General features: G+C 47.9%; 1 protein-coding gene across 1 annotated transcript in view; it reads left to right on the forward strand.

Annotated features, from left to right (window-relative positions):
- LDLRAD4 (low density lipoprotein receptor class A domain containing 4) overlaps positions 1 to 17,934 on the forward strand; it is a 298,933-nt gene that overhangs the window by 37,183 nt on the left and 243,816 nt on the right. Inside the window, 1 exon segment of the mRNA XM_057526646.1 lies at positions 6,772 to 6,863. The gene's annotated coding sequence lies outside the window, so the exon portion shown is untranslated.

Genomic DNA, 17,934 nt, shown 5'->3' on the forward strand with positions numbered 1-17,934 from the left:
CGCTGGCTCCCAGGCCCCCACTACTCAGCCCACTGAATGGAGACCGTAGCCGCCACTGAGGGTGGAAGAGCCTGATTTTGCCTCTTCCCGTGGCCTCAGCATCTGGCCCAGGGCCCGGGTGTTGAGGTGTGGAAGCCCTTGTGGAATGACGGCTCCTCCTTCCTCTCCAGTCAAAGCCAGTCCCTACGACTGCGTACGAGCCCCGGGCCCACGGCCTCTCCGACTTCATCTCCGGTACCCTCGTCCTCGTCCACTCTGCTCAGCACCTGTCCTGGTTCCGGAACCTCCCCCCAAGACCCCCCTGTCAACCCCTGGCCTCCTTCCAGCCTTGCAGGGATGCGCCCGCTCACCCCGCCCGCACGGGCGCCTCCACGGCCCGGCCGCCTCCACCCGCAGGTGCCCGGGTGTGGGAGTGGGGCTGAGTCGCATCTGGCGCTCGTGCACCTGCCTGCCTGATGCTGGTCCAGGGGTTCGGGTGGGTTTGGACGCGCTCGGGTTGCTGTTTCCTGCCTCCCGTCTCTTCCTGGTGTTGAGCATCCCCTCCCTCCCAGGACCAGGGACCCGGCTCATAGGAACAGCTCTCTACCAAGAACTGGGTTTGTTTTGGATGTTAAGTATTAACAGAGGTCGGTAAAAAATGGAGGACAGTTTTTACCTCTGGCTTATGAAAACCGGTCTTGACATTTTACTATGACAGCACAGGCTTGCTTGTGTCTGTCCTGCTTCCCCTGTTACATTTTGGGTTTTCAGGGAAATGACAATCTAGGTTTTCCTTATTTTCTGAGAGCGTGTTGCAGGAAGTTTGGGACATAAGGGGTCTTCAAAACGCCGCTGCTTCCCCAGCCTGGGTTGAGCCTGCTGTGGCCCCAACCCCACCCAGCCTTTGGGAGTCAGGACTGTGGCCCGCCCACGTGGTCCACAGCATCTGCATTTGGATGTGTGCAAGGCCTCTTGTACAGAGGACAGCTGGACGAGAGGCCCTTCCAGGAGGCCCGGACACCAGACAGCACGGCTCCAGATCAGAGAAGGACCTTGACGTCCTGCGGTCCTCGTCACACTTCCATTCAAGTGCTTGGTGATCTTTTGTGGAGGCGTCGGGCTTTGCCTTTCTTCTTCACTTGAGTTTGGGAATCAAGCTTCTGGGGTTGGGGCGTCAACCCGCGAACTGCCCCCGAAACAAAGGGATGGACGGGTGATGGGCCAAGGGGAGGAAAATGAACAGTTTGGATGGAATCAGGACTCGGACCCTCCTCCTTTTGATTCCTCACGCTGTGACGTCTACTCCAACACAAACTTTCCCCCACATTTAGTGACCTTAAAGATCTGTAAAGTGGAAGCTGGAAAAAACCCGCATTTGAGGGGACCTGCCGCTCAAACCCCTGTTGTTCAAGGGTCAGTTGTAAGCAGGAAGCTAACCCCCTTGGACCAGAACGTCACTTAAAGGAAACCGGCATCTTTTTTGATGTTTCCTTAAGGTGCTCTTTCTAGCTTTGCTGAAAACTTTTGTTCTTCTGGCTTCGGAACGTTTACGTATCGCTTTTGGGATCTGGAAGCCTCCGCCCTAAGGGCTTTTAAGCCCCTGCTGCATGTGCGCAAATGCGCGCGCGCCCCCGTGTGCGCACTCCCTTGTGGGCGTGACGTGTGTTTGCGTGCTTGCGCGCACCTCAGAAGCGCGGCTCGGCTGGCATGTCGGCCATGGTGTGGCTTCGCAGTGCAGCGTTTCCCTGGCGGCCATGGCCTGGTTCCCTAACAGGTGGTTCTGGCCTGTGTAAGGTTGGGCGATGGAGCTTCTGAACAGCTGGAGGCAGTCGGTCCAGAGCGGAACGGAGACAGGACACCATCCTGTGCAGTTTCGCCTCAGGTGACCGGCCGTTTGCTCTGAGATGGCCCGACCTTTCTCTGGAGGCAGCTCCAGCTGTGGGCCCGGCCTGTGCAGGGGCTGCCGTGGGCTCGGCTTGGCTCCCGGGAGGCCGGCACCACCCCGGTCCATTTGCTCTGGAACAACTTGGCCCCAGAGAGAAAACAACCCTTGCGTGGTCGGAGGACCGGATGCGGCCTGCGCCTGGTCCTGCGTCTGTTCGTGCCGTGACGCGGGCCGCCTCAGTGTTCCGCGACAGTTTAGGTAGGAGAGGCCTTCTGTTTCCCTCGTCTCTCCGTAACTGAAGTCCACACCTACGTCTTCGTGCTCGTCCCCGTCCCACAGACCGGCCGCCCATGGCTGAGACCCTGCCCTTGTCCCCGGAAACGTCGTGTTCTCAGGGGCCCCTCCTCCTGGGACCCAGGATCCGCGGCCGGGCTTCTCTCCCAACCTCAGTATTCTATTACCTTAGAGAAAGCGAGGAGGTTGTGAGGGTTAAGAAGGATCGTGCCTCACTTCCCCCGTGAGTTCAGCCTTTTGCCCCTCGTGTGGGCCCCTCCCGTGCGAGGGGCCCTGTCCGTGTGCTCCTCTGCAGGGATGCCAGCGCCCTGCCGCTTCTTGCCCTGCTTCTCACCGGCTCCCCAGCTGCAGCCACTGACTGCTGGAAACGGGTCAGGAGGTGGTCTTCAGGAGGCGGTTTGGGGCTGGCGACATCCTCAGCCCCGCAGGACCATCCGCAGGTGCTCGGAGCACGGGGCGTGGTACAGGAGGACCGCCGCCAGCACCTTGTGTGAGCGCCTGTGCTTACTAATTCTCTTGAGTGAACCACTCTTACAAAGGCCTAGTTTTCTGGGTGTGGGCATAATATTCTTGCGCAGCCTTCTTTCTCTGAAGCATTGGGCTTTGTGTGGAGCTGTGCTTTGTGAGATGATGGAAAAGGCCTGTACTTACTAGAGCTGAGGGTGGAGGGAACTGCGTGGGTTCTGTCCTCTGGGCCTGTTTCTTCCTCTGCCTGGGGAGGGGTCGCTCAGTGACCCCTCCAGTTCCGTGCTGTGGGTCATTGGCTATTTTCACACATAGAGATGGGCCCAAGAGAGTTAAAATTATGCCGAGAAGTGGTGAGTTTATTGAAATTCTCTGCCTCATATGTCATGGAACTGGTGTTTTTAGTTTTTCTTGGCTTGAGTGTCAGCATTCTGCTGCCTGAGAGGCTGAGCACCAAGGGATAAACGTTGGAGATAATGTTCAGGTTTACTGAGTGATTTATGAGGGAGTAGGAATACATAATAAGATTTTTTTTTTTTTTTTTTTTAAAAGTACGCACATTCTTTTTTTTTTTTTTTTTTTTTTTTTAACAGATTATTTTAAAGGATTTTCTTTTTTATTTATTTATTTGTTTATTATTTTTGTCTGTATTGGGTCTTCGGTTCGTGCGAGGGCTTTCTCCAGTTGCGGCAAGCAGGGGCCACTCTTCATCGCGGTGCGGGGACCGCTCTTCATCGCGGTGCGCGGGCCTTTCTCTATCGCGGCCCCTCCCGTTGCGGGGCACAGGCTCCAGACGCGCAGGCTCAGCAATTGTGGCTCACGGGCCCAGTTGCTCCGTGGCATGTGGGATCTTCCCAGACCAGGGCTCGAACCCGTGTCCCCTGCATTAGCAGGCAGATTCTCAACCACTGCGCCACCAGGGAAGCCCAAGATTTTTTTTTAATAATAAGATCTTGAATATAGATTTTAAGAGAGTATGATGTGCTTCTGTAATGAATGGAGTTTTTATTTTGTACTCCCTTCAGTAATTTAACTGATTTGAATATTTTAAAATCTCACTTTTATTATACTAGTTCTTTTGACATCTAAAATAGACACAACTTGAGTTGCAATATACTTTGTAATTAAAAAACCAATAATTTATCTCTCGAGGATAGCAGAAACTGGATGATTTATGCATTCAACTTTTATTTTAAGCAGAGCTTAAATAAAATCTTGCTTAAAAGAATTACAAATCAGCAGTTTAAAAATAAAAAATCTTAAAGAACCTTTGAAATAGGTTGTCATGAAGTTGACGTTAGCATTTTGTTTCAGAATTAGAGTCAGGGCATTTGACCTACACAGGTTTTTCCATTTTGGTTGAGAATGAATTATCAATACAAATGGAAAATTAAAAGCGAGTCACATGGGCTTCCCTGGTGGCGCAGAGGTTAAGAATCCGCCTGCCATTGCGGGGGATACGGGTTCAGGCCTTGGTCTGGGAAGATCCCACATGCCGCGGAGCAACTAAGCCCGTGTGCCACAACTACTGAGCCTGCACTCTAGACCCCGCGAGCCACAACTGCTGAAGCCTGCGCACCTAGAGCCCGTGCTCCGCAACAAGAGAAGCCACCACAGTGAGAAGCCCGCGCACGGCAACGAGGAGTAGCCCCCGCTCACCGCAACTGGAGAAAGCCAGCGCACAGCAACGAAAACCCAACGCAGCCAAAAATAAATAAATAAAAATAAATTTATTTTAAAAAAAAGAGTGATTCACATATTCTTACTTTGGAAATTTTCTTAGGGAATTTTTTTGTTTTTAACCTTCAGCTGATAGCTAAATGCCCAAGAAGGGACAAGGATATTTGGCAAAAGCGGTAACTGCGGAGCAAAATTTCTAAGCAGTGACTCAGGTTCACAGGTAAAATGACATAACCAGTCCCGGAGAAACTGTCCATTCATCATTTGGGGGTAGAATATGAGGCTTAGTATCTTCGACCTATTTTGAAATTAATTTTGAAGCTCTGAGCTCTGCTTTGAAGGATTGCACAAATTCTATTGCTTTGGCCTTATTGCAGTAACCAGAGATTGGCAAATCATAACTCTTTTAATTTGGCTTATTTAAAAAAAATATATTAAGGGCATCCCATGTGCCACATACTCTTCACAGTCTTGGTGATGCCAGGGTCATGGTGATGTTGGTTCTTGCCCACAAGGAGCTCATAGTCAAGTAGGAGAAATGAGTTTTTGCTTATGGATGGATGAGGCAGGTAGGGAGGGCTGTTTTGATGTGTTAGTTATGTGTGCATTTAATATATACACATGTGTTTTATATACTCCTATATTTAATTAATTGCCAAATTAAATTTATTTACTATTGCTGCAAAACAAATGACCAAAAACTTAATAGCTTAAACCAACACCCACATATTATTTTACAGTTTCCATGGGTTGGGAGTGCAGGAATGGCTTAGTTGGTTCTCTGCTCAGGATCTCAGAAGGCTGCAGACTAGCTCTTAGCCCAGTTGTGTTCTCTTCTGGAGGTGTGAGTGGGGGAAGAATCCACTTCTAAGCTCATTTAAGTGGGCAGAATTCACTTCCTTGTAGCTGTAGGTCTGATGTCCCTGTTTCCTTGCTACTGTCAGCTGGGGACTGTTCTTGGCTCCTAGAGGCCCCTGCAGTTCCTTGCTGTGTGGCCCCCTCACGGGCCCTTCAGACATGGCCGCTCACTTCTTCAAAGCCAGAATAGGAGTCCCTCACTTTCTAGTAGGCTGACGTGGAGTCTTACATAGCGTAACCTGATCAAGGGAATGGCATCCCATTACTTTTGTCATGTTCTTTTGGTTCTGCCTGCACTCAAGAGGAGGGAATTATGCAAAGGTGTGGCCCCACTGGGGGTCACCTTAGAATTCTATCCATCACATACATTTCTGGTTATTCCACTGACTTCTGTTCCCTAGAAATCAGCATTTGAATCCCAGGAAGACTGATGAGAGTAGTCCCAGTTGAGGAATAAAACTATCATCCGGAAAGTCAGAAGTGGGTTTTTTTTCTTCTCTCAGTATAGGTAAAAGGCAGGAGGACAAAGTAATGTCTGTAGGTTCACAACATTGGTAGGAAGGAGTTACGTAAAAACAGTGGGGTGTTTGGCTCATGTGTTTTGGGTGGACGTCCACAGGAATCTCACAGGGTCCTCTGGCTAGACGCAGTCATTTTTTATCTGGCTGTCTTAGCATTGGCTGATCACTCAGGAGTGACATATGGCAGGAACATGCTTCAGGGGGCAAGTCTCCTGGAGAGTACATTGCAGCACACAAGCTAGACAGATGGTGGCTTATTCACCCTTGGACCAGAGTGTAATCCTGCACCTTGGCCAGCTGGATGCTGAGAGGTGCTTGTGCCATCTGAGGCAGAGCCAACTGAGTTTACCTGGAACTGCTTTGTCAGGCATGAGGCGGTCACCTGACATGACCTGCAGTGGCGAGAAGGACAGCATACTCATCAGGCTGAGAGGAGGATGCTGGTGACAGATTGTGTGAACTGGAACCAGACAGAGTCGGGAGGACATCCTACCAACAGGGTGGAGGGCAGGGGTTAAGATCGCCTAGCAGACACAATCACGGAAGTTATCACCTTAGCTGGGTCTTCACTAAGCAGGGGTCACTGTTGCTCCCACAAAATTAAACATGTGTTTCAGGGGAGGAAAAAGTGCTGCTGGGCCTGCCTCCCTTTATAGTTAAGGATCGGTGGATCCATGTGGTCGACAGATACTTTGGGTTCTTAAGACACAGCCATATTTAGGATGTCTATAATTTTAAAAATCCCTAATCCAATAAAGACATTGTCAATTATGTGTTCATGACCCCTTGTTGAAGAAAAAGCCTGTGACTTTGAAGGAACAAGTGTGTGTCCTTTGATTGGAAGCTGAGAACCTGGTGGCCCTGTGGCTGCTGGAGAATTTATCCCCAGTTCAGTTATACCCCGTACCCAGTTTGTGTGCTGGGGGTCTTCTCTCTTCTGTTTATTATATGATGCTTATTTTATTCATTTTGGTACCTGTGCCTTTTATTGTGACAGTCCTCAAGTATTTTTCAGAACTTGGAGAAGGGGATGGTACACTTAAAGAAACCAAGAAATGGTTCACTGGAATTCTTTATTTTTCCTTTCAGCAGTTCAAGCTCTATATCTGTAACATCAAAGTGCCATCTCCTGATTGGACCGTTTTCAGGAACTCACGTCAGTTTTCGTATCAGCTTAAAAGGTGAGTAGAGCTTGAGACTCTTCTCTTTGATAATGTTTGTGAAGCAGAGCTTGTCACAGCACTGACTGTTCTGAGATTGTGTCCCTCTCAAGAAAGTGGTCCCAGCTCCTAGGTGCAAAAACTATCTTCCCAATGTAACTTTTTCTGATTGGAGGAAAGTTGCATGATATCAGATTAAATGTGACTTTTCTTTTTTGTTTAATACCCAAGTGTATTCATAGTGGGCTGTGAATGTATATAAAATACATATTTCTAGATTTACTAGAATATTGAAGGAAAATAATCTTGCTAATCAATTTCTATTTATTGCTGAGCCTGAGCATTTAATACCCAGATGTTTAAAAACGTTTAAGATTGGTGAGAAATGGGATTCTTTCTTTCTCATTCTAAATGTTTTGTTCTGTTTGGTTTCCAACTTCATAAAATGGGAATAATCATGGGATTGCCGTGGGACGTGATGAGCCACCATGCTTCATACAGCACCTGGCATGTAGCGCACACTGAACGGATGTCAGCTTCTCTCTCTCCTGGCTGTTGTAACAGCAAGTGAGCAGGTTTTCCTCTCTGTGTGTCAGTAGCACACGTGATCTGTACTGTAGGGGGGCGTTGACCTCCTAATTTGCTGTGTTTGTGTTCCTGTGTGTTTCTTCTTGAAGGGTGGGGTGTAAGTGGCTTGGGGTATAAATTTCAGGGTATCTGGAAGTAGAAGATTAGATGACACACATGTTTTGGTCACCTCTGGGCATCCTCAGACCCAAAGCCCAATTCAGAGCCAGCCCCAGTGGGGGACAGTTAGTGAAGGTGCCTGGCAGGGGGTGGTACCAGGAGCATCCTACCTGCCTCAGCTTGCCTGCCCAGCTTTACCCTTTAGCATGTCTCTTCACCTCTCTTTGCCTCTGTTTTGTCAACTCTTAAGTATCTTAGTGATTCCTGTCCTGCCTAATTGCCAGGCTGTGGAGAACATCAAATGAAGAAATATATGAGAGTCTTCAGCAAAGTAAAAAAAATTCTATACAACATAAGGTTCTTTTCCCCTAAATTTTTAAAAAATTTATTTATTTTCTTTATTTATTATTTTTGGCTGTGTTGGGTCTTCGTTGCTGCACGCGGGCTTTCTCTAGTTGTGGCGAGTGGGGGCTACTCCTTGTTGTGGTGTGCTGGCTTCTCATTGCAGTGGCTTCTCTTGTTGTGGAGCACGGGCTCTAGGTGCGCGGGCTTCAGTAGTTGCGGCACGCGGGCTCAGTAGTTGTGGCTTGCAGGCTCTAGAGCGCAGGCTCAGTAGTTGTGGCGCACGGACTTAATTGCTACGCGGCATGTTGGATCTTCCCGGGCCAGGGCTCGAACCCATGTCCCCTGGATTGGCAGGCGGGTTCTTAACCACTGCACCACCAGGGAAGTCCCTCTCCTAAATTTTTAATGTGCCAGGCATGGCTCATTGTTTATGCCATATTCCTTACTAGAATGTAAGCTTTATAAGGGCAAGAATGTCCCTACCTCGCACTTGTTTTTCCCTCCAGGGCTTTAAACAGTGCGTGCTAACTAGGAGGAGTTCAGTGAGACTTTTGCCAGAGGAAATGATTGATGGAGATCCCCCTGGAGGCTTTCAGAGCTTACCCAAGCCTTTTTATTCATGGTGGTTGTTGGAAATAGATGAGGCAGTTGGAGAATCACGAGGGATTTAATGTGCTTCCTCACTAAGGCACACAGACCCTTGAACTCATGTGGACTTTTCACAGGTTGGAAGCTTCCTGAAATTGTAGGTGCTCAGAACCATGCCGTACTTAACAGACACTCTGAGTCACTGTTGGGTGCAGTTCCTATGTAGTTCTTTCCTGAGTGGATTTCACAATCAGGGATCTGCAAACGTGGAGCCCATTCAGTAGGCTCTCACAGGGTGGGTGGTAAGCTTCCCTGGGGGGCACTCAGGCCGCACGCCTCGCCAGTGGTCAGTGACTGATGAAACAATTTTCGTTCACGTGGTTCTTCATAACTTGACAGGACAGCATGATGTTTGAGAATCCCTTACCTTCCCAGACATGGTATTGATGAGGTGCGCCATTTTTCTTCCATAAATTGGCATACCCACCACCAGCTCGAAGCGGGAGGTGGCACCTTGTCTCCACCAGAGCCAGAGAGAGTGTGGGCACAGCGTGGTTTCTCATCATCATCTCAGATGTAGTCCTCTTTGACTTTGCCCACCAAAAACTGGAATTGTCTTCATGTAGAATTTTACTGGGTAACTGAACGCACCACTGGACTCTGTCCCTAAGGACTATGCAGCTTGATTTGCAGAATTTTGACAGAAGTAGAAATCTTGCAAATTATATAACTACCCTATTCTCTCCCGTATATGGAGTTACCTCATTCTGTCATCTATTTTAAGCAACTTTCAGAATTGGTAATGGAAAACTTTTTCTTGACTACATTACTGTATATGGATTTTAAATTAAAAGTAAAGTGCATTGCTCCTTCTGAACATAACAGCGGTTAAGAACAGATTCCTTTCTGGAGAACTGCATGTCACCTGGTGCAGTGCAGGTCATTTCCAGGCACATACTTGGGTTCTGAGGTGCTGTAAGAGCTTTCACACCTCTAAGATAGGTTCTTACAGCTGATTGTCCTGGAATTTATATTTGTTCTGTAACTTGTAAAATTCTGTCCCTTAAAGCTCACAGCTGGACCCCGGGAGACATTCCTACATGCTGATAGGACAGACTGGAGGCATTACCACTCTGCTCTGTCTGCTGGGATGGGAAGGCCCAAGGAATTCTGGGCTTTTTGTTAACTGCAGAATGTGCCTGTCTTACCGTACAGTGGATTTTTTTGGACTTCGTTTTAAAACCAGGTTGGGTTCCCATGTCTAGGTTGTTATTAAATATGTTTCAAAATTTTGACCTCCTTGATAAATCTGAAGACAGGTCCCTCTTTGCCTTATCATATCTGTAAGGTATATTTGGAAACGTGGCCTTTGGCTCGAATTCTGTGCTTTTACTCACTTTGTTACTCTGGCAAGTCCTAACCTCCTCTGAGTCTCAGGTTTCCTCATCTTTAAGTAGGATAGTAATTGTTTTGTGGAATTATTGTGAAGATGCCTAACTCAGCATTCAGTGCGTAGTAGGAGCTTGATGAAATGTCAGTTATTGTTTTCCATCCAAATGCCAGCTGTTACCCAAGGACCATGGCTGGCCGGATCAGAGGAAGAGAGCAGGGGTGGAGCTTTTCGTCCTCTTGCAGGAGGTTTGCTGAGTAATTTCATGGGGCATCTTGCTGGAGTCAGGTGGGTGGAGTGCCGGTGCCCTGGCCGAGCACAAGGCTGCTGGGATGGAGGTAAACAAACCATTAATTCGAGCTTTTTGCACCTTTTCCTGTCCTCTTTGTGAGACTTAGACCTGGTTGGCTCTCAGCACAGGTGAGAAAGGTTCAGATGGGGAAAGTCCCATCTCTTTTTTTGGTTTCCTTCAAGGTCCTTAAGGGATCTGAAATGGATGGTGAGGACCAGGTAGCAAAGTGGGAGTCCTGCATTGTGAGACTTGTGTTCCCAGTGGGGAGATGCTCTAGCAGTCAGAAAATAACCGTAGATACAGGTGATGCAGCCTGACCTGAACTTCTGTCTTTGTGTTAAATTTAAACTTTCAAGGTACATCACAGAGGATCAGTAGTGTTGGAAGACGCATCACCTCTGAGTGTAGGTCTCTGCTGTCTACATTGTCTACAGGAATGCTTATTTTCTCCAGATGTATTTTTGCCAGTGTCCAGTAAAGTCGATTAAACCATGAAAGGTTTGTGCTGGGAATTCCCTAACCTGAAGGAGGATTTAAACTCTGCCTTACAGTTAGGTTGGGGTCATTCAGAGGCTGCACCAAGACATCCTGGCTGTGTGAGAAGCTGGGCAGTGGTGGGTTGGTGCCTCTCTGGCCTTCCAGGTTGTCATCAAGGAAGTGACACCAAGTTTCCCAGTGGGAGGGGTCCTGGGACAGATCCCAGGTAGACTAGTTCCAGGGTCCCTCTTGGCTTGTGATAGAGTTTCTGGGTTCTCTAGGCCTCATTCAGGCCCTTCCACCTCCTGCTTCCTCTCTTTTCTCCTCCCTTCCTCCTGCCCACCCCATGTCTGTGCAGCATCAGGGGACTCAGATCTGAGTCCCATCTCACTGCTTTTCCCTCATTCTTCCACTTTAAGGTTAAGAGTAGCACTGAGAAAAATTGGAACTCAGCAAGGGCATCAGGGATGCCATGTGTCGTGTTTGAGTTAGGAAAACCCAGCAATGCAAAGAGGAAGGCCAGCAGGCAGGACACCACTTCTAGAGGCTGGGAAGAGAATCTTGTTACCTCTGCTGTTTCTGCCTGTGGCCTGGGAACTTGGGAATTTTCTCTGCCTGTGTGTTGGATGCTGTCCTTGGATTGTTAGACTGTATTATTTTGTTATTAAGTAGACATTCAGAGTTGTATTAGAAAAACACCTTTATGTTTCGCTTTAAACTGAAACACAGCAACTTCATCAGTCAGTGCCTAGCACAGCGTTAAACTGCTAAAAAGCTAGCAAATTTTCCACCTAAAAATTTTGTTGGGGAGGTAAAGGTGGGGGGCATGGGGGAGAGTATAAAAATAAATCTTTCAGAGATTCTGGGTTGCTTGGTGGCGTGTGTATTTTTCCATGGTGCGGGAGGTTAGAAATAGCATTGCTTTTTATGGGATTCTCAGCAGCAGCTCAAAAATTTGGCTTCGTGGGCTCGATCTGTGTGTGTGGATGAGGCGGCTCCTGCAGCCCGTGGGGTGGGGGCAGCGCCTATCTGTCTTCCTGCCCGTCCGCCCCGGCGGGTGTCACCCGGGTGAACGGCGCTCACGTGTGAATGTGATCACCAAGGTCAGGCTCTTGTGAGGATGTGCCTGTGGCTGCGGATGCCAGCTGTAGCAGACGGAGCCTCAGCAATCCCCACAAAGTCACACCGGTGCACGTGCTAGGGCAGGTGCCGGCCACGGGGGTCGCGATCTGGGAGGGCGTCCTCCAAGGCTGCTGCGTGTCTGGCTGGCTGGGCCTCCTGAGTCTCTGTGAGATGGCCTCCCCTTCGAGCCTTAATACCAGTGGGTTTGATGGGCCACCCCTTCAAGAGGAGTCCTTAAGGATTCTTGACATTTGTTAGAGTTACATAATTCTTACAGATGGAGGTCGGTTGCCCAGTGTTTCTCAGATTCAATGCAGGAAGGAAATGGAAGGAGGCCACCACTGGGACAGAGGCTTTTAACCCCCATGGGACCCAGGACATATGTGAATTTCTGGAAATTGTGCCTGTTCCTGCAGAGAAGGCCAGGGCTTTGATGGGATTCTCGGTAAGATTTTGACCTCCAGAAAGGTTAAGAGCTTTTGCAATAGAGCATGAGGTGAAGTTCATTTAACTCGGGAAAATCATTTTGGAAGCATGGTGAGTGTCGGGAGAGGGAGGTGTTGGCAGGATTGAAGAGGACAGGCAGAGGGAGGAGAGGGGTCTGCTTAGTAAATTGTGTGACAACACAAGAGGGGACCCCATCTGCTGGGGTTTTTCTTTGTGGGCTTTCTTCTTGAACTTCCTGTAATATTGTGTTGTGGATGGTTCCTGCAGAAGGCCGCTTGCCAGTGCTTGGTTACCTTCGCGAGCTTGGCGCTTGGGAGGGGGGCCAGCTGCTCGCAGGTCATCTGGGGTCTGTGTGGATTCAGCCCGGCATTTAATCAGCAGTTTCCCCCTCTTTCCCTGGATCTGCTGTGCCTTGTTCTCTACAGTGTTTCTGGCGACTCGCTTGGGGGTGATTATGATAGGCCAGCAGCTGTCCAGAGGACAGTGGAGGAAACCTCAGGCGACGAGTGCTTCACCTCCTCATCCACAGCTCGCCGTGGTTTTGGCGCTGTTCAGTGGTGCCCACTTCAGCGCCTTCTGTCTGAGTAGCCAGTTGCCTTTGGAGGACAGGATCGCTGCATAAGTGTGCAGATCACTTGCAAACACAAAGCGTTACAGCTGCCCGAAGACCGTGTGGGCGAGAGTGCCTTGGCCAGGTCAGGGGTGGTGCCCATGCTGCCTGGGCCTCACGGTCCACCGGGAGCAGAAATGTTTCTCTTGAGTCCTCGGGTGGAGCCGGAGGAGCCGGGAAGGTTACCCAGGCACCTCTCTTCCAGAGCAGGATGTCAGGGGTGCCCCGGAGCCAGAGCAAATTAGAGCAGGGAGGACTCGTCCCAAACATGACCTGCGTCTACGTTTGCTTTTTAAACGTTCCAAAGCTGCTACCTGATATTCAGGTTCTGTTTTGTTGTAATAGTTCACCTATGCAGTTATATTCCAAGAATAATGATGCTTTTGGCTTTCTTTATTTCTCTGCTTGGATTGATCCACGTTTGCCCAGTGCAGTGACTGGGCAGGGAGTTCTGCTTCCTGTGGTGCTAGTCTGGCAGCTGCCACACATCCTGTCACCTCACTCCTCATCTCTCTGTAGCCCTGTTGACTTCATAAAAATAAGAGAATGTGCTGAGATTCTTCAGTCATTTGAGAAAATTTGTTTTACAGGTTCAGGTGGGTTTGTGAAGTATTTTTTAGTACTTTGCAAGATATAAGGATGCTTTTGAGCCATCATTAAAAGAACTTTTTACCACTTAGTATTGTGGTGTTTAAATCAGTTATCTATTTTTTTTTTAAATTAATTAATTATTTATTTATTTTTATTTATGGTTGTGTTGGGTCTTCGTTTCTGTGCGAGGGCTTTTTCCAGTCGTGGCAAGCGGGGTCCACTCTTCATCGCGGTGCGCAGGCCTCTCACTATCGCGGCCTCTCCTGTTGCGGAATACAGGCTCCAGATGCGCAGGCTCAGTAATTGTGGCTCACGGGCCCAGCCGCTCCGCGGCATGTGGAATCTTCCCGGACCAGGGATCGAACCCGTGTCCCCTGCATTGGCAGGCAGATTCTCAACCACTGCGCCACCAGGGAAGCCCCAGTTATCTATTTTTTGATCTTTAATTGGTTCTCAAACATTCTGCTGCTCCCCTTTTTCAAGAAGTGTGGTAGAAAATATATAACAGAATTTGGAACCCTGTGCCCTGCTGGTGGTAATGAAAAGTGGTAGTGTTGCTGTGGAAAACAGTATGTTTTAACCATTTTAAAGTGTACAGTTTAGTGGCATTAAGTACATTCACATTGTTGTGCAATCATCACCTCCATCTATCCCCAGAACTATTTTCGTCTTGAAAAACTTGAACTCTATTCTCATTAAACACTAACGCCCATTCCCCCCACTCCCAGCCCCTGGCAACCACTTCTACTTTCTGTCTCCAGGAACTTGACTGCTCAAGACCTGATACAAGTGGGATCATAGAGTATTGTCCTTTTGTGACTGGCTCACTTTACTTAGCATAGTGTCCTCAAGGCTCATCCATGTTATCGCAAGTGTCAGAATTTCCTTCCTTTTTAAGACTGAATAATATTCCATGGTCTATATAGACCACATTTCGTTTATCCATTTGTCCGTCGATGGACACTTGGGTAGCTTCCACCTTTTGGCTGTTGTGCTGAACATGGGTGTCCAAATATCTCTTCAAGTCCTTGCTTTCAGTTCTTTGGGTATCCTCATTTAAAAAAAATACTCCCCAAACTTATTTTTAAAAGCACACTCTCAATTAGACACCATTAGGAATCCAAAAGAAAGATATGCTGAAATATGGAGGTGATCTTAAAATTACAAGATTTGAAAATATGAACTAATTAAAGGGAAGTGAAAGAATAGAATTGAGAGCTGTCCTTTCCTATAGAGGTAATAAATATTATTCGGGCCAGCAGGCCTCTCGTACATGTTCTGAGTGAAGCATTATTCCTTAGACAAGACTCCAGGTAGGGCCAACTTCCAAGAACAACCCACTCGGCCTGCATGTTGCTCTTGTGTTGTCAGGGGTGCTGATGGGGAGACGGACAGGAAATGTGAAAAAAAAGGAAAAACAGGAGAATTTCTGGTCAGACTCTTGTTTTTCCTGAAAATTGGAAAAATTTTAAATTGTGATCTTTTATGGATAACAGTACATTATTTGTGATAAGAATTCCACAAGACTTTTACTGGAATGACTTCTAGAATCCTGTGCAATGGGAAGGTTTTCTACGGTGTTAGCGCCGTCTGTGTGGACGGTGGGAGCCTCACCCTCAGGAGCCTGCCTCCTGCGCCTCCATTGTCTTTAGAGCATGAATCGCCTGGTCAAATCAAGACAGAAAGCTAACAGGTGAGAGGATAGGGAAGTTCGTCTCAATCTGGGCAAACCTTGGCTTTCAAAAGTGTGGGAAGATGCTTATGTCACCAAGACAGAGAAGCTGTTATTGGAAGAGGAGCAGTGGGACAATGAGCAGGGTCACGACCAGCTGTTGGTGATAAAGTTTATCTTTAACCCACATCAGAGCTCCAGCTGTGTGCTGGCCCTCTGGGGGGCTTGGGCACAAAGATGACTGGGAAACGGGCCCTGCCTCACAGAGGGACTCGTGATCTGATGGAGGAGACCCACAACATGTCCCTGGTCACAGTCCACAGTGACTTGCGCTCAACACGTGGCGCCGAAGGGGCCCAGGGCAGAGAGGGCCGTGTACACCCTACTGGGAAGGTTTGTGGATACACTCACGGAGGTGGTGACGTGTGAAGTGGGTCTTAAAGCACGCATTGTAGTCTGCAGGTGGGCAGATTAAACATTTCTGGGTGTGTCTGTGAGAGTGTTTCCAGATGAGTCAGACTCAGTAGATGGCCTCCCCAGTATGGGTGGACATTGTCCAGTCCGTTGAAGGCCTGCATAGAACAGAAGGCGGAGGAAAGGAGAATTTGGCCCTCTAGCTTCCTGCCTGCCTGCTTCAGGTGTGACATCCTGCCCTGGGACTGGGGTTTACACCGTCGGCTCGCCTGTTTTCAGGCCTTTGACACCACTGGCTTCCCTGGGTCTGCAGCTTGCAGACGGCAGATCGAGGGACTTCTCAGCCACCGTAATTGTGTGAGCCAGCTCCTCATAATAAATCTCTCTCTCTCCCCTCTCTTTGTGTGTGTGTGTGTGTGTGTGTGTGTGTGTGTGTGTGTCCTATTGGTCCTGTTTCTCTGGAGAATTTTCAGCAGCTTCTTCATTAATCTGATTATGTTTATATTCTTTATATTCTAAGTCTTCTCCTACTATCTCAACATCTACTTCTTTGCATATCTAACTTATTTTGGATAAAATAATCCTGAAGCCATTAGAATACTATCCAAACTTTGCTTGGCTAGAATTGATAACTATTAAAGATTCTATTTATTTGCTTTCTTCAGTTTTATCATTTTCTTTATTTATTCTCCAGGCAAGTATTCTTAAAAAAGATAAGGGTTTGTTTTAGGCATCTTTTTATGCCTTATTTCTGTGTGAGTGTGTGTATATTTTCTTTTTTGATAAGCAAAATCAGGGTATCTTGAAAGAGTTCTGTTGTCTACCATCAGATGTGTGACCTACTGCTTATTCGTGGGCAGCAGCAAAGCACTTAGTGAGATATAAAACTAAGTAAAAGTCAAACGCTCTGTATATTCTAAGAAGTTACAGTATACCACAAAAATGAAAAAGTCTCTTATTCCTAAATTTAAACCGTAGCTGATTTATACCAAACCTTTGCCTCTAAGGTAGGCCTGTAAGAATATAAGAGGGTATAGTCACTGGCATAAGGACTGTCACTGCCAGCACCAGTGGGCAAATCGGAGGCCTCGCTCTGCACTGCGGCCCCCTGAGAAAGTCAGCCCACGCAGGGGCCGCATCTGGACCTGTTGTGACACGCAGGGATTTTAATTTCCTGAGGCTAACTAAATTCTGAGGTATTTTCTCAGTTTCCAGGCAATAAAAACCTAAACAAAACTGAAAGGGACTGTGTATCAAGCCTGGATGGAGTTTGGGCCCCTCCAGGAAGTATGTGCGAGAAGGTGCGTGAACACCCTGCTCCTCCTCCTCCCCCAGCCAGTCTGTGTTCACAGAAGTCCTCACACCTCTCAACTCAGGCTCAGCCTCTTGTGCTCCAGGAAACAGAATGATGAACAGTATAATCGGCAGCAAAACACCTCTGCCACCAGGAGAGGCATCTGAAGGCAAAATCGGCTGTTAGTTTTTTCATTCTTTTTATATGTTCACTCATGCATTCACTTAGCAAATAATTACTGCGTACTTGATTGAAACCATACAGTATTAGTCCCGGCAAAGGACTTTTACAAATGGAATGAAGTGGTTGGAGAGGCTGTGGCTCGGGCAGGTGCAGCGATTTGTTCGCGGCCACAGCGCCCTCGAATGGAGCTGCAGGGACCCGACTCAGGTCTGTGGGGCCCTCGGGCACCTTTTGCCTCACCTCAGGCTCAGCCCTTCTTTCTCCCACAGCAGACCCTGTAGACTGGCCTGGTCTGAATCGCAGCTGCTCTGTTCCATACCTTAGCCACTAAGATCTTAGGATTCTTGGGAACAGTGAGCGTCACATTTAATGTAAATGTGGTTTATCTTTAAGAATTACTGAATTTTGACAAAGCAATGTTTCTGAGGAATAAAAGTGTGTCATCTCATGGCCAGTGTAATTTTCTCTTCCATTCTTAAGCTTACAATTCTGTTTTTGAAAATTGTGCTTTTTATACTTGAGGTGGACAGGGTGTCCCAAGTAGAGGCCGCAGCATAGGGCATTTCCTGTTTACCAGGGAAATATTGCCCCAAGATCTGTTGGTCTAGCTGATTATGGTACTTTTGAGCCAATCAGATGAAATTTTGGAAAATATCCAGTAAAATAAAATTTTCCCTCCTAGGCTACCAAAAAGAAATGCTCAGCGTTGGGTGTTTTAGTTCAGTCAGTCCTCATGCACTAGTTGTGTGCCGTCAAGGGCTCAGCAGGTGATAAGGAAGTGCGGTGGGGTTCAGAAGTTTCCTGTCCTCAGGGAGCTATTTGGCTGCTGTTTGGCTGGATGGTGGAGTGGACAGAGAGAATACTACAGCATTTCTGAAGGCCTGATGTTTTCCTTGGCTCATTGTCTTAGGTGTTTCAAAAGCAGATGGCAAACAGTAACAACAGTGTTGGGTGCGAACATAGGTGATCCGTGGGTAGGC

Source organism: Balaenoptera acutorostrata, chromosome 13, assembly GCF_949987535.1.
Source record: "Balaenoptera acutorostrata chromosome 13, mBalAcu1.1, whole genome shotgun sequence".
In the NCBI taxonomy this organism is placed as follows: Eukaryota; Metazoa; Chordata; class Mammalia; order Artiodactyla; family Balaenopteridae; genus Balaenoptera; species Balaenoptera acutorostrata.